General features: G+C 40.0%; 1 non-coding gene across 1 annotated transcript; it reads left to right on the top strand.

Annotated features, from left to right (window-relative positions):
- The first annotated feature begins 6,817 nt into the window (after window positions 1-6,817).
- Window positions 6,818-6,888, top strand: TRNAG-UCC. The gene has a single exon. It is a non-coding gene; the product is annotated as a tRNA-Gly (tRNA).
- Window positions 6,889-12,496: the final 5,608 nt, after the last annotated feature.

The raw sequence follows: 12,496 nt of genomic DNA, 5'->3' as shown, positions 1-12,496 counted from the left end.
AGAGAAAAGGAGAAGAGAACAAGAAGAGAAAGTTACATATCAGAAAGCAGATGAATAGTGTGAGCATGGTAGAGGTATTGTAAATAGGGCAGGAAAACAAATCTCAGGTCATTTCCTAGTCATTGGGTCTTGTTGGGAAGTAGTTAATAATAATAATCTATTGCTTGGATATATCTGTAATAAAGTTCTTTATGGTTAAACCTGGCAAATTTGGGCTAATTAGAGAAAGCAACTGAAAAGTAAATTATAATATAGAGGCCGTCCTTGGGTTACAAATGAAATCACTTCCTAAGTGTGTCTTTAAGTTGAATTTGTAGATGAGTTGGAACAGGTGCATAGGGGGTTCTTACTTAACCTTACTTTAATGCAAGAAAAGGCTTGAAGCCTTTTCAACAATTTAAAAGCTGCACATGCAGCGAGTGAAAGTGATTGCAAAGAAGAATTGGTTGCAAGTAGGGGTTGGTTCAATCCTTTCAAAGTGAGGGCAAATTAACAGAACATTAAAGGGCAAGGAAGAGTTGTCTGTAAGTTGGAGGTTCATAAATACTGCCAGTATTTTCCAATACATATAGTTTTATCACTTTTACAAAGAGTAACTTCAGCTACATTACTAAAAATGGTCACGTGAAAGTCCTTAATGAGTTTTGTTATAATGAGTGAATAAGAGCTTTTGCAATCAGTGTGTGGTTAAGAAATAAATGAGTTCATTTGAGAGTGCTTGGTATTAATTATCTAAAAATCTTGTCATCCCCAAAAAAATATCCAAAATATTTTGAATATTGTTACCCACTTACCTGGGGAACGAGATTTAGATTTGGGAACAAACTGTTGCTAAATAAATATAGACTTCCAAGAAGCTGGACACTGACTCATTTCAAAAGTGAAAGATGGTGAAATAAGAATATGAAAACAACTGAGTCTGAATGAATGAAATTTTACTGTTAGATTACTACAAATTACTAGTAGTAGCAAAGTTATGGAAAATATCCTGTGATTCAGAATGACATGTTATTCATCCAAAGGTTGTCCTCGGATGGGACAATTTTTATGAGAAAAGCAATTATGAAACTTGTCCCTTTTTGCAACAGAACTTCTCCCTCTGGCCCACTGTCAATGGTTACATTTTCTCATTTGAGAAAACTGAATTGACTGCATAGACAAAACAAAAACAAAAAAACAAGAAACCCAAACCCATTGCCATAAAGTCAATTCCAATTCATGGCAACCCCATGTGTCACAGATTAAAACCGGCTATAATCTTTATGTAAGCAGATCCCCAGGCTGTCTTCAATGGTGTCACTGGGTGGCTTAAAACTGCCAGCCTTTCAGTTAGCAGTCTCACATCAACTGTACTACCCATGGACCCTAAAGGCTAGATACAAATGCAAGAATTTAAGATGAGAGATGAGATTTCTCTCAAACGTGAAATAGTTGGTGATATTCACTATTAAAAAAAAAAAAAAAAAACTGTTTGAAGAATAGAAAAGTAGGGGGTTTTGTTCATCTAAAACCAAAAAACTAAACTCACTGCTGTCAAATTGATTTCAACTCATAGTGACCCCTCTTTGGGTTTCCAAGGCGCTATCTCTATGCAAGTAGATTGCCCAGTCTAAAACATTTAATTCATGACTAGTTATAGCTGGTTTAATGCAAAGCAGTGTTAATGTCTGAACCTAAAGTGGAGCCAGGGTCCTGACTAGAGCATCAGTGAATTCCCCAGGGGTCGGTTGATTGGAATGGTGAGAACACTTCCTCAAAGAAGAGAAGATGCAAGCACTCCAGATTGTGCTAATAGTGCCACTGTGGTCAGAGGCTGAGGCGCTTCTGAGAGAGCATGCAGCTTGAGACTTGGAGATGACCCAGGCCCAGCCCTCGTGGACTCCTGCCTGACCTTCAGGAGAGAAGAGATTAAGAATGAAAACAGAAAGAACCAGAGCAAATGTTGGCCAAGATTGGATGTTTCTAGTTGACCGCACTGAGGATGAGTAGAAAGCTAGAGCCATAAATTTGATCACCTCAGAACTCTCTGTGGTTCCTCATCTTCAAGAGAATAATGTCCATCCCACAGAGAGACCATCAGATTGTTCATTATAAAGTTCTCCCCTCTTTGTCTCTTTTTCCACTCTCATTTCCTCCCACGCCCTCCATAAGGATCTATTAGCCCTGGTCATGCTGAACTACTTTCAGTTGCTTATTCAACTCTGTTCTCTCACAGCTCTGGGCTGTGGTATGTGACTCCTACTGCCTGGAAAGTTCAGTGTTTGCTTAAAAAAATCTACCCAGCCTTCAAGATATAGGAACCTACATCATCTTGTATGTGAAAACTATAGCCAAATACTCCTTGATGAAGTTCGGCATAAAGCAGTAGTACTGGTGTTGCAAATGGTTAGGTGCTCAGCTGCTAACCAAAAGGTTAATGATTCAAATTCACCCAGAAGGTTCCTTAAAAGAAAAGCCTAGGGATCTACTTCTGCAAAATCAGCCATTGGAAACCCTACTGAGCACAGTGCTACTCTAACACACATGGGATTGCTGTAAGTCAGAATCAAGTATCAATCTGACGGCAACTGGTTTGGCTTTTTTTCTTTTTAAGAGTGTACACGCTGGATCAGATGGCTAGGATTTGAACTGAAACATTCTCCTAGTCCAATTCAACCTCTGATTCTTGCAAGGAAGAGTCCTCACCAGGGCAAACACATCATCTTCATCCTGATCTTTTGCATTTGCCAATTCAAACCAACAGCCTAAACAAAGCAAATGCCACCAAATACACAGAAAGCAATGCACTACACTTCATCTATATCCTCATTGAAGATGTAATGCAGTGTTTTCTTACAAATTGTTCAATATTAGTGGCCATAAGAAATGCAGGAAAAAACTACATGTGGAGTGGGAGGTGCTTTAGCCATCAGTTGTCTCTCCTCTTGAACCAGAAGACACGCTCAGGGAGGAGAGCTGTGTGGGCAGGGCCTGTGGGTGGAACTTTATTCCACTGTCCCTCCTCAGCTGACTAAGTGGACAAGATGTTGTCACCACACATGATGAATTCCCCTGCCTCTGAGGGAGTTTCAGAAGTCTCCTGGGCACCTGTGCTCTGCATGAGGGTGAAGGTGGCAGCAGTCATGGAATTGACACATTTCCCACATTCTGTAACCAAGTGGAAGAGAAAATTAGAAGGCTTTACTTAAGTCATCGAAGAATGGTTGATGTGTTTTCTTTCCATATGCCAGTTCTTTCTCATGCTTGTGTGTCCTTTCATTGTAGTGAATTTTTTCTTTAATAAACCATAACTCAGAAAAAAATTAATTATTCTTAGAAATATGAATATAACACTGTTCTAAAGAAAGAGGTCTAATACTGTGTATATGAATACATAACTAAACATACTGTCTGTTACACAATAACTTAGTCATTGCCTCATTTTTCTCCTAGAAAAATTTTCAGTGTAAATAAAGAACCATAATCTAATAGTAATTACAGAACTTGCACTCAGCTCTGAATTGTTTGTAAGTCAGTAAACCTTCTCTCTTAGTCATCACGATTGTGTTCGTACTTAGAGTATAAATGAACATTCAATGTAGTATGAAAGCACTCTGTTGATCCACAGGATCATTGAGACTTTTTCTAAGTTTCAAGTGCCCCACACAATGCTTCCTATGGATCAGAATTAAATTCAGAACACAGTGCCAATGAAACTCAATTGGCCTTTGAACCATATCAAATATAGCTGAAAGTTTGAAGAGCATGAGGATTAAGACAATACCATAAGATTTATCCAAAGACACAACTTCCTCTGGCCATTGGCCCCAGTGCCTTATCTGAAAATTGGATATAATCATCCACCATTCCCTATAAGCCAAACCAAACCAGTTGCCATGAAGTTGGTTCCAATTTATGGTGATTCCATGTACGTCAGAGTAGAACTGTGCTTTGTAGAGCTTTCAATGCCTGTTACCTTTCAGAAGCAGATCACCAGGTCTTTCTCCCAAAGTGTCTCTGTGTGGGTTTGAACTGCCCATCTTCTAGTTAGTAGCCAAGGAATTAACCTCTTGCACTATCCAAAGACTCCATCCTATCTCCCTTATAATCAAATTGACACCAGGAGGAAGAACAAAATATGAAAGACAAACCAGCACCCACAAATAGATCTCTGGAAGAAAACATGGGCACTGATGCTTGATGTTATGGATTAAGCCCAGATAATTTCTTGGTGTTCTTTTCTGTACTGAAATTTGGTTTTACTAAATTAACATACAAAAAATAAAGATATTTCAAGATAGGGCCAGACTGCAAAGTATATTAAAGTCAGGAAGTAGATCCAAGGAAATAAAGGCACCAAAGAAAGAACAGTTGTTTGAAGACTTTGGTAAAGTTAAGTTCACTTTATTTTAGAAATATAAATGAACTTAACTTGTGTTTGAAGGCAAAGGAGAAAGAGCCAAATGGAAGATAAAACTGAAAATAGTTGAGAGGAATTTCCTGGGGGGTTGGTATGGGTGGGATCCAGAGGACAGGCAGAGATTGGATTTAGAAAAGAAGATGAAAGCCCTCCTTCGTCCTGGCTCCAGGGAATGATGCACAAAACCAGTCAACGTCCTCAAAGAGGAATCACACCAGGTACAGGCACAGCTGTGCCCTCCCTCCATCCTCCACCATTTCTTCCATCTCCCCTGTAATCAAATTGGCACTGGGAGGAAAAGAGAAGTAGGAAAGAGAAACAGGGCCTCAGAAATAGGTTTTCTGGAAGAAAATACATGACCACTGATGCCTGAAGCCTTTAATACCCTACATGAGGAGTATGTGACAGAAGTACTGTCAGATAGTCAAGGGCCTGGGCCTGTTGGATATGTATGTCTGGACTTAGATGTAAAGTATATGTTTGAATTCCAAGGAATAAAATGAGTTGTCATGGTAGAGAAGCTTTCATATAAGAAATATTATCCTGAAGCCTTCCAGCTTGAGCCTTGCCCTTATAAACTATCTACCACAAATTATTTTAGTAATGAAAATAAGCCCCCAGAACAAACTAATTACATGGGAGAGCAACTTACATTTCACTGCAGTTTTCACAATATATTTGTTTCATCAAATATGAGTTAGCCAAAGTAATTAGGAAAAATGATAGCAAAGCTCTTTATTGAATATGGATCCAAGCAACTTTTTTAAAAAATAAAGCATTTCTGTTTGAAATGGCTCTAAACTTTCACGTAGAAAAATCATCTCATCTCCCTTCAACAACAGCCTTTTGGGGGACATGGGGTAACTTAGGAGAATATACAACTTGTCCCCTGAAATATACCAAGTTCTTTTCTCTTTCATGATAGACCTTTCTATGTTGTTGTTGCTGTTACGTGCCATCGAGTTGGACCCGACTCACAGTGACCCCTCCGTGGGTTTCCGAGGCGGTATCACTATGGAAGTAGATTGCCCAACCTTCCTTCAAGTTGGTAGAAAGTCTTCAAATGTGGCCACATCTCCCTAAAACAACAAACTACTGAAATCCCAGCACAAATCATCTGTAGGTGAGACTTGGGAATCACCTCTAAATTTGAAAAATGTTAGACCATTAAGCTATGCTGTTTTTCAATTCTCAAGTAACAGGAGGCTTTTAAGAAATAACAGTTGGTTTTGAAGGCTTTAGTATCTACTCTTTATACCTTTGCATTTTCAAATATTTTGGATGCTTAGAATTAAACAAGTATAAAACCTCTCTGACTGAAATCACATTTTCCCACATGAGCTGGTTAGGTTTAGTGGAAAATTCCACAATATAAGTTTGAGCTAGAATCTCTCCTCATTCTTTTGTATACTGGGCACTCAGGGTTCTTGAAAAATCTGACTGCTAACAAACAAACAAACAAACAAACAAATCCATTTTCAAATGATTCATTTTGAAAATCTCATTTTTCAAAAGTCCACTCTTTTGAATATACTGAATCTTTATTTTCCATGTATGTTGAGATAACCTTGATTAGTATTAAACCAAAAACAACAAACTCACTGTCATCCAGTCGATTGTGACTCATAGGACCACATTGGGTTTCTGATGTGGTAAATCTTTATGGAAGTAGACTGCCTCATCATCCTTCCACAGAGCGGCTGGTGGGTTTGAACCACCAAACTTCTGCAATCAAATGCCTTTGGCATTGTGCCACCAGAGCTCCTTTTACTTCCTATTATTTCACAGCTACTTTAATTATTTAGATCTTCATGGAAAATGCAAAGTTTTCAAGCACTTGAGTAGGGTTATTTTCAGCTTCCAATGAAACAACTGACTTTTCCCCACTATTCTTTCAACTACCATTTATCTGATGGCTACCATGCACCAACCAGGCACTGTAACAGCTGCTGGGTACATAGAAGGTAAAGAAACAGCAGCCCAGTTCTCCTTTCCTGCTCAGTGTGTAGTGATAAGAAATCTACCATAAGAGGTAATGGTAGAATGTTCTTCTTCCCACATAAAGAAATTATCTCCTTCCTCTGGTGGAGTACTGGCTAAGGTATTTGACTACTAACCAGAAGGCTGGCAGTTCAAACCCACCAGCCACTCCTTGAAGGGAAGATGGGGCAAACTACTTCTGTAGTGATACTGCCTCAGAAACCCAAGGAGGGGTTGCTATGAGTCGGGTCCCACTCAACGGCAGTGAGGTTTTTTTTTTTTTTTCCTGGTATGTGATAAAGCACTTCCCATATGATCTCCCAACCCTACACTTTCTCACCACTCTGAGGCTAGAAATGACATACACATAATTACAAAAACTTAACTGTAGCAGCTTCTGATTCTTAAACAAGGTAGAAACAATACATCTTTCTAGAGGCATTGGTGGTTCAGTGGTAGAATTCTCCCCTTCCATGTGGGAGACCTGGGTTCAATTCCCAGCCAATGCATTTCATGCACAGACACCGTCTGTCTGTCAGTGGAGGCTTGCCTGTTGCTATGATGCTCAGTGGAGCTTCTGGAGCAAGAAAGGCCTACTACTTCTGAAAATCAGCTGTTGCAAACCCTCCGGATCACATCATCCAAAGTCTTTGAAATGACCCTGCATCTGCTCACGTAATGGGGCATGAAGGCATGAAGGGTTGGTGGACTCTCTAGGAGCTTCTGGGCATATTCAGAGGGTGGAGGTGGGGATAGGAGGCAAGTAGAGGGACTTTTTTTAATGAAGTAGGACACATGCCCCTTTGCTATGGGTTATCATGAACATTTCAATCCTAATTTGAATGCGCAAAGTGTATTTCCATCATTTGTGGCATTAATCACAGCATCCCAGTGAGATAGACCATTTTATTACTTCCATTTTACCCAAGAGGAAAAGGAAACAAGAGGTTAAATGACTTTCCCAAAGTCAATAATAGACCTGGGACTGGGACTGAGAGTTTGTAAATCCCTTTCCTGTGCTTCACACACTCAAGCATACGTTTAACCTTGCCAAAAAAAATAAGGACTCATTTTTGCTGTTTAACTAATTAAAATTAAGACACATTAGGCAAGAAGGCAGTACCTGGTCCACAACACAGTGACTTTTTCTATTATTGTTTTTGGTTCAATCTGAAAACTCGGAGTTCTTGCAAATTTCTTGATGCTTTTAGAAGATAGTCCCTGAATAACGTTTCAGTCTGCATCTATTCTCACATACCATATATTTGCAAAATTCCAGGAGAAAACATTACTTAGGAAATTGTAAATATTCAGTAAAAGGTAAAAATGCTTTCTTAATAACTTTCTCTCTATATAAATATAGTTATACACACACACACAGTGTGCCTTAACTGACTCTACTGGAATTTCTAAAGTAGAAAATTCACTTGAAGGATATTGCCCAAAAGCCTAAGATTATGAATATGTCAGATTTTCTGAGGTGTGGTGGTTCCGGAAAAGATTCTATTGTGTTTCTTCTTCCCATTTTCCAAATTGACCAGTTTTTGTTTTTTTCTTAAAAGCTAACAGCAGCACTCTGAGTACCCTAGTGCACTGAGAACTTAGTCTTCTGTCATTTTGTCTGATTCTCCCATGAGACCATAAGCTCCTTGAGGGAAGGAACCATGTCTCACACGTTATTATACCTCTAATTTCTAGGGTAATGCCTGACATGTGGCCATAGCTGAATAAAAAAAAATTAATTGGAGTGTGTATCATTCTCTGGTATGCCATGCTGCCCTTGTGTATTTTTAATTACATGGATTGGAGCCAAAATTAAAAAAAAAAAAAAAAAAAAAAAACCCAGGAAAACAAGTGTTCTGTTTTAAAGCTTAGAGCAGGGGCATGACAAAATTGTAAACAACGCAGCCTCATTTCAAATCTTGAACCAGTGGAAAATGGCCATTTCAGACAAGAAAAGAAATGGTGACATACTACTAGCAAATTGCTATCAGTGGGAATCAACTCTATGGTACATAATAACAACAGTACAGGAGGAAAATCTGATATACTCTTAATGATGCTTCCAGGTTAACTAAATGTTCCTACAACTTCAAATACTGCCTGAGGACTTTGACGGAGCACCTATACAGGAACTGAAAAGCTTACATGGTTTGGATTTGATTTAGGTCAAGCCTGAAATGGTGAGTAGTGAAAACAGCTTCATACTGCCCCCTGGTGGTCCCATGGTCAACTTCTCAGGAACATCCATTAATTTTGATGAAAAACCCATAAATGACCTTTGGCTTCCTTAACAACTTTCAAGAAAGGCCTCTGAGCCTTTATATAAAAATACTAGCCTAAGGATAGTCCTCAACTCCTTTTCCCATTTCTTTAAAGCTTCCATGGGTAGCAGGGGGGAAAGCAAACTGCTTAAAGGTGATGTTAGGATTCAAATTGTAGAACCTGAAAGTTTGTCAGGCCCCTGCGTGAGAGGGTGCTGGGCAATGGAACTGTCCTAGGATGCTAAATTCAGCACAAAGGAAATTCCTTATTTATAAGCCATCTCTGATCCTCAGCTACCTACCCCCATCCCTTAAACTCCCATGTATCCACACCCCAATCCAGGTACAATATGGAAGCTAAAAGATAATTGAGGTCATGGTTAGTTTCAGTAGTCATGAATTTGTAGCTTTTAAATAGGGAAAGGCTTCTCAATGTAAGGGGTTTTCTAGACCAGAGTGGATTAGGAATACAGCCTAGTTACCAGGTCAGCTCAAAGGCAACTGGTTATGCCATTCATATTCTCTTCTTTCTCTCTAGAGTTCTCCAGGGATGTCATGCTTGGTAAAGTGGAGGGTCAACAAAAAAGAGAAAGACTCTCAATGGGATGGATTGACATAATGGCTACAACAAGAGCTCAAACATAGCAATGTCTGTGAGGACAGTGCAGGGCTGGGCAGTGTTTTGTTCTGTTACACATGGGGTCACTACGAGGTGGCACTGATTCTATGGCACCAAACAACAACAACAGGGATCTCCAAACAAAGCAGTTAGCTGACATATGCCCTAGCTAGTGTATGGGGTGAAGCAGAAGGGCTTTTAACCTCAGGGCTATTTCCTTGTTCTCCTGAATGCCTATGAGCTTACTGGGACCAAGGCAGACTCAGAAAATCCAACCTCATCCAATGAGAAATTAGAAATTAGAAATTTTTTTTATAAAATGCTGATTTCAGACTGCCAAACTTTTGAACTCTTGGAAATTTGGAATATCTAGACAACTACTAGGAGCTCTAGTGGTCTAGTACCTAAGGCATTTGATTGCTAACCAGAAGGCTGGTGGTTCAAACCCACCAGCCACTCCTCAGAAGAAAGGTTGGGCAATCTACCTCTGTAGTGATACCACCTCAGAAACCCAAGGAGGGGTGGCTATGAGTTGGATCTGACTCGATGGCAGTGAGTTAGTTAGTTAGTTAGAAAATTACTTGGTCAGAAGAGATTCAAGTGAAGTTCCCCATGGTGCTAATTACTTCTAGTTGGAGTTGTCCATCAATTCATTGTATTGGGTGGCTTGAGTGTTACTATGATGTTGGAAGCTCTATTACTGGTATTTCAAATACCAGCGGGGTCACCGTGGTAGACAGGTTTCAGTGGAACTCCCAGACTAAGACACACTAGGAAGAAAGACTTAGTGCTCTACTTCTGAAAATTAGCCAATAAAAACACTATGGATCACAATAGAACACTGTCTGATATAATGCTGAAAGAAGTGCCATCTAGGTCGAAGTCACTAATTTTAAACAGTGCTCACAACAGTGGACTCAAGTGTGCCAATGACAGTGAAGATGGTGCAGGACCAGGCAACATTTCATTCTGCTATACACAGGGTCACCATGAATAGGAGCCAACTAAATTGCCACTAACAACTGCAGGTTTGAGGGGCTAGGCAAATAGTTTGAGCAAGGAGAGAAGGCCTTACCAGGACCCACAAGGTAGCCATTTAGTTAATTTACACAGGTGGGGACAAAAACTCTCAGGGAAGGAACACAGGAAGAAATGACTGCAAATGGCTCTTAAATGACACGTAAATAGAGAAGGGTGAAATAGAGTTGTTGATCATGTTTCTCGTTCTGTTGTTCATCACTGTTGATCAGTTGTTCTGACTGGTTAAGTGGGGTTGTCTTCTCTCCCTTCCCCCACCCTCATACTCCTTCTGGAGTTATAAGCTCAATGGAAAAGGACAATCTGAGATCCTTCCAAGACCTTAGACAAGTTCTCCTGTTGCACTAGAAAGAGGCAATAGGATGCCTACCTTGACAGTGATAGGGCAATTATGAGGAGCTCTGGTAGCATAGTGGCTAAGGCACTTGACTGCTAACCAGACGGCTGGCGGTTCAAACCCACTAGCCACTCCTCGGAAGGAAGGTTGGGCAATCCTACTTCCGTAGTGATACTGCCTCGGAAACCCAAGGAGGGGTCGCTATGAGTCAGGTCTGACTCGACGGCACATAACAACAACCACAACTAACTAAGGAGACAGCAAAGTCTCTTTCCAGGTCGTCACCAGGCACATGTTCCTTCTTACCACCATGAAGGCTTCCAAGAAAAAATTCACTGAACTTGGTTCCCTGGCCCTTTGTTACCTGCAAAATAATCATGTTGTCAGAGTTGTCCTCAACCTGAAGTCAGGTTTCAAATACATACATTCTCAGTGATTTCTGTTATCCATTCTCCTTTATCAGCCATTATCACTTTCCTCATTTGTCTCATTCCTGACCTTCAAGAGGTTTGCTATGGGTTAGGCAGAACATTGTATCTTCTGGTTCAGTCATATACATTGTTGCATGCTGTCCATTTTGACTCATAGTGATCCTACAGGCAGAGTAGAACTGCCCCACTGGGTTTCTTAGGCTATAATTTTTATGGAAGCAGATTGCCAAATCTTTTCTGCTGTGTAGTCACTGATGGGTTTGAACTGCTGATCTTTTGGTCAATGGCCAAGAGCTTAACCATTGCACTACCAGCAATCCTTCAGTCCAACATAACCTTGACATATTTATTGGAAGTTCAAACCTCACCACTTCAATTCCTCTGTTGCTCTGTGAAAACTCCTAAATTTTTAGTTTCTTCAGTCAGCGACCTTTCACTTTTTGAATATACTTCTGAATATATATTTTGCCAAAATAATTTCCACAATGAAGTAGCATTAAAGAGAAGAGTTTTATGCTAAGTCCATTCAACAGGGGAAAGAAGAGTCTCTTTAATAAAACTAGATCTCCATATGCAGAAAAATGAAAGAGGATTCATGCATCCCAGGATACACAACAACAAATTCAAAACAGATTAATTACCTAAATGTGCACACTAAAACCATAATTAGAAGAAAATGACGGGGCAATGCTGTCAGTCTTAGCTTATAACAAATCTAATCATGTATACATATACACAGGGAGCTCTGGTAGCATAGTGGCTAAGGCACTTGACTGCTAACCAGAAGGCTGGCGGTTCAAACCCACCAACCAGTCGTCAGAAGGAAGATGTGGCAATCTACTTCCGTAGTGATACTGCCTTGGAAACCCAAGGAGGGGTTGCTATGAGTCGGTCCAACTCGATGGCATATAACAACAACAACAACAACAACACACACACACACACACACACACAAACTCATTGCCATCAAGTTGATTCTGACTCATAGCTACCCTCTTTGTGTTTCTTTATGGAAGTAGATTGCCCAGTCTTCCTTCTATGGAGTGGTTGGTGGATTGAACCACCAACCTTCTGGTTAGCAGTCAAATGCTTTAGACACTATGCCACCAGAACTCCTTAATATAATCATCTATATCTATCTATCTGTCTAAATATAATATATGTTGTTGTTGTTATGTGCTGTCAAGTTGGACCTGACTTATAGCGACCCCTCCTTGGGTTTCCGAGGCAGTATCACTACAGAAGTAGATTGCCCAACCTTCCTTCCGAAGAGTGGCTGGTGGGTTTGAACCGTCAGCCTTCTGGTTAGCAGTCAAGTGCCTTAGGCACTACACTACCACTGTATATATATATTATATCTATATCTCTATATCTATATCTATATCTATATCATCATCTGTAGATAGATAGATACAGATTATATTAAAG

Source organism: Orycteropus afer, unplaced genomic scaffold, assembly GCF_000298275.1.
Source record: "Orycteropus afer afer isolate SDZICR_OR568_19922 unplaced genomic scaffold, OryAfe1.0 scaffold00035, whole genome shotgun sequence".
Lineage (NCBI taxonomy): Eukaryota > Metazoa > Chordata > Mammalia > Tubulidentata > Orycteropodidae > Orycteropus > Orycteropus afer.
The sequence above is the reverse complement of the archived record's forward strand: the minus strand, read 5'-3'. Positions and strand labels throughout refer to the sequence as shown.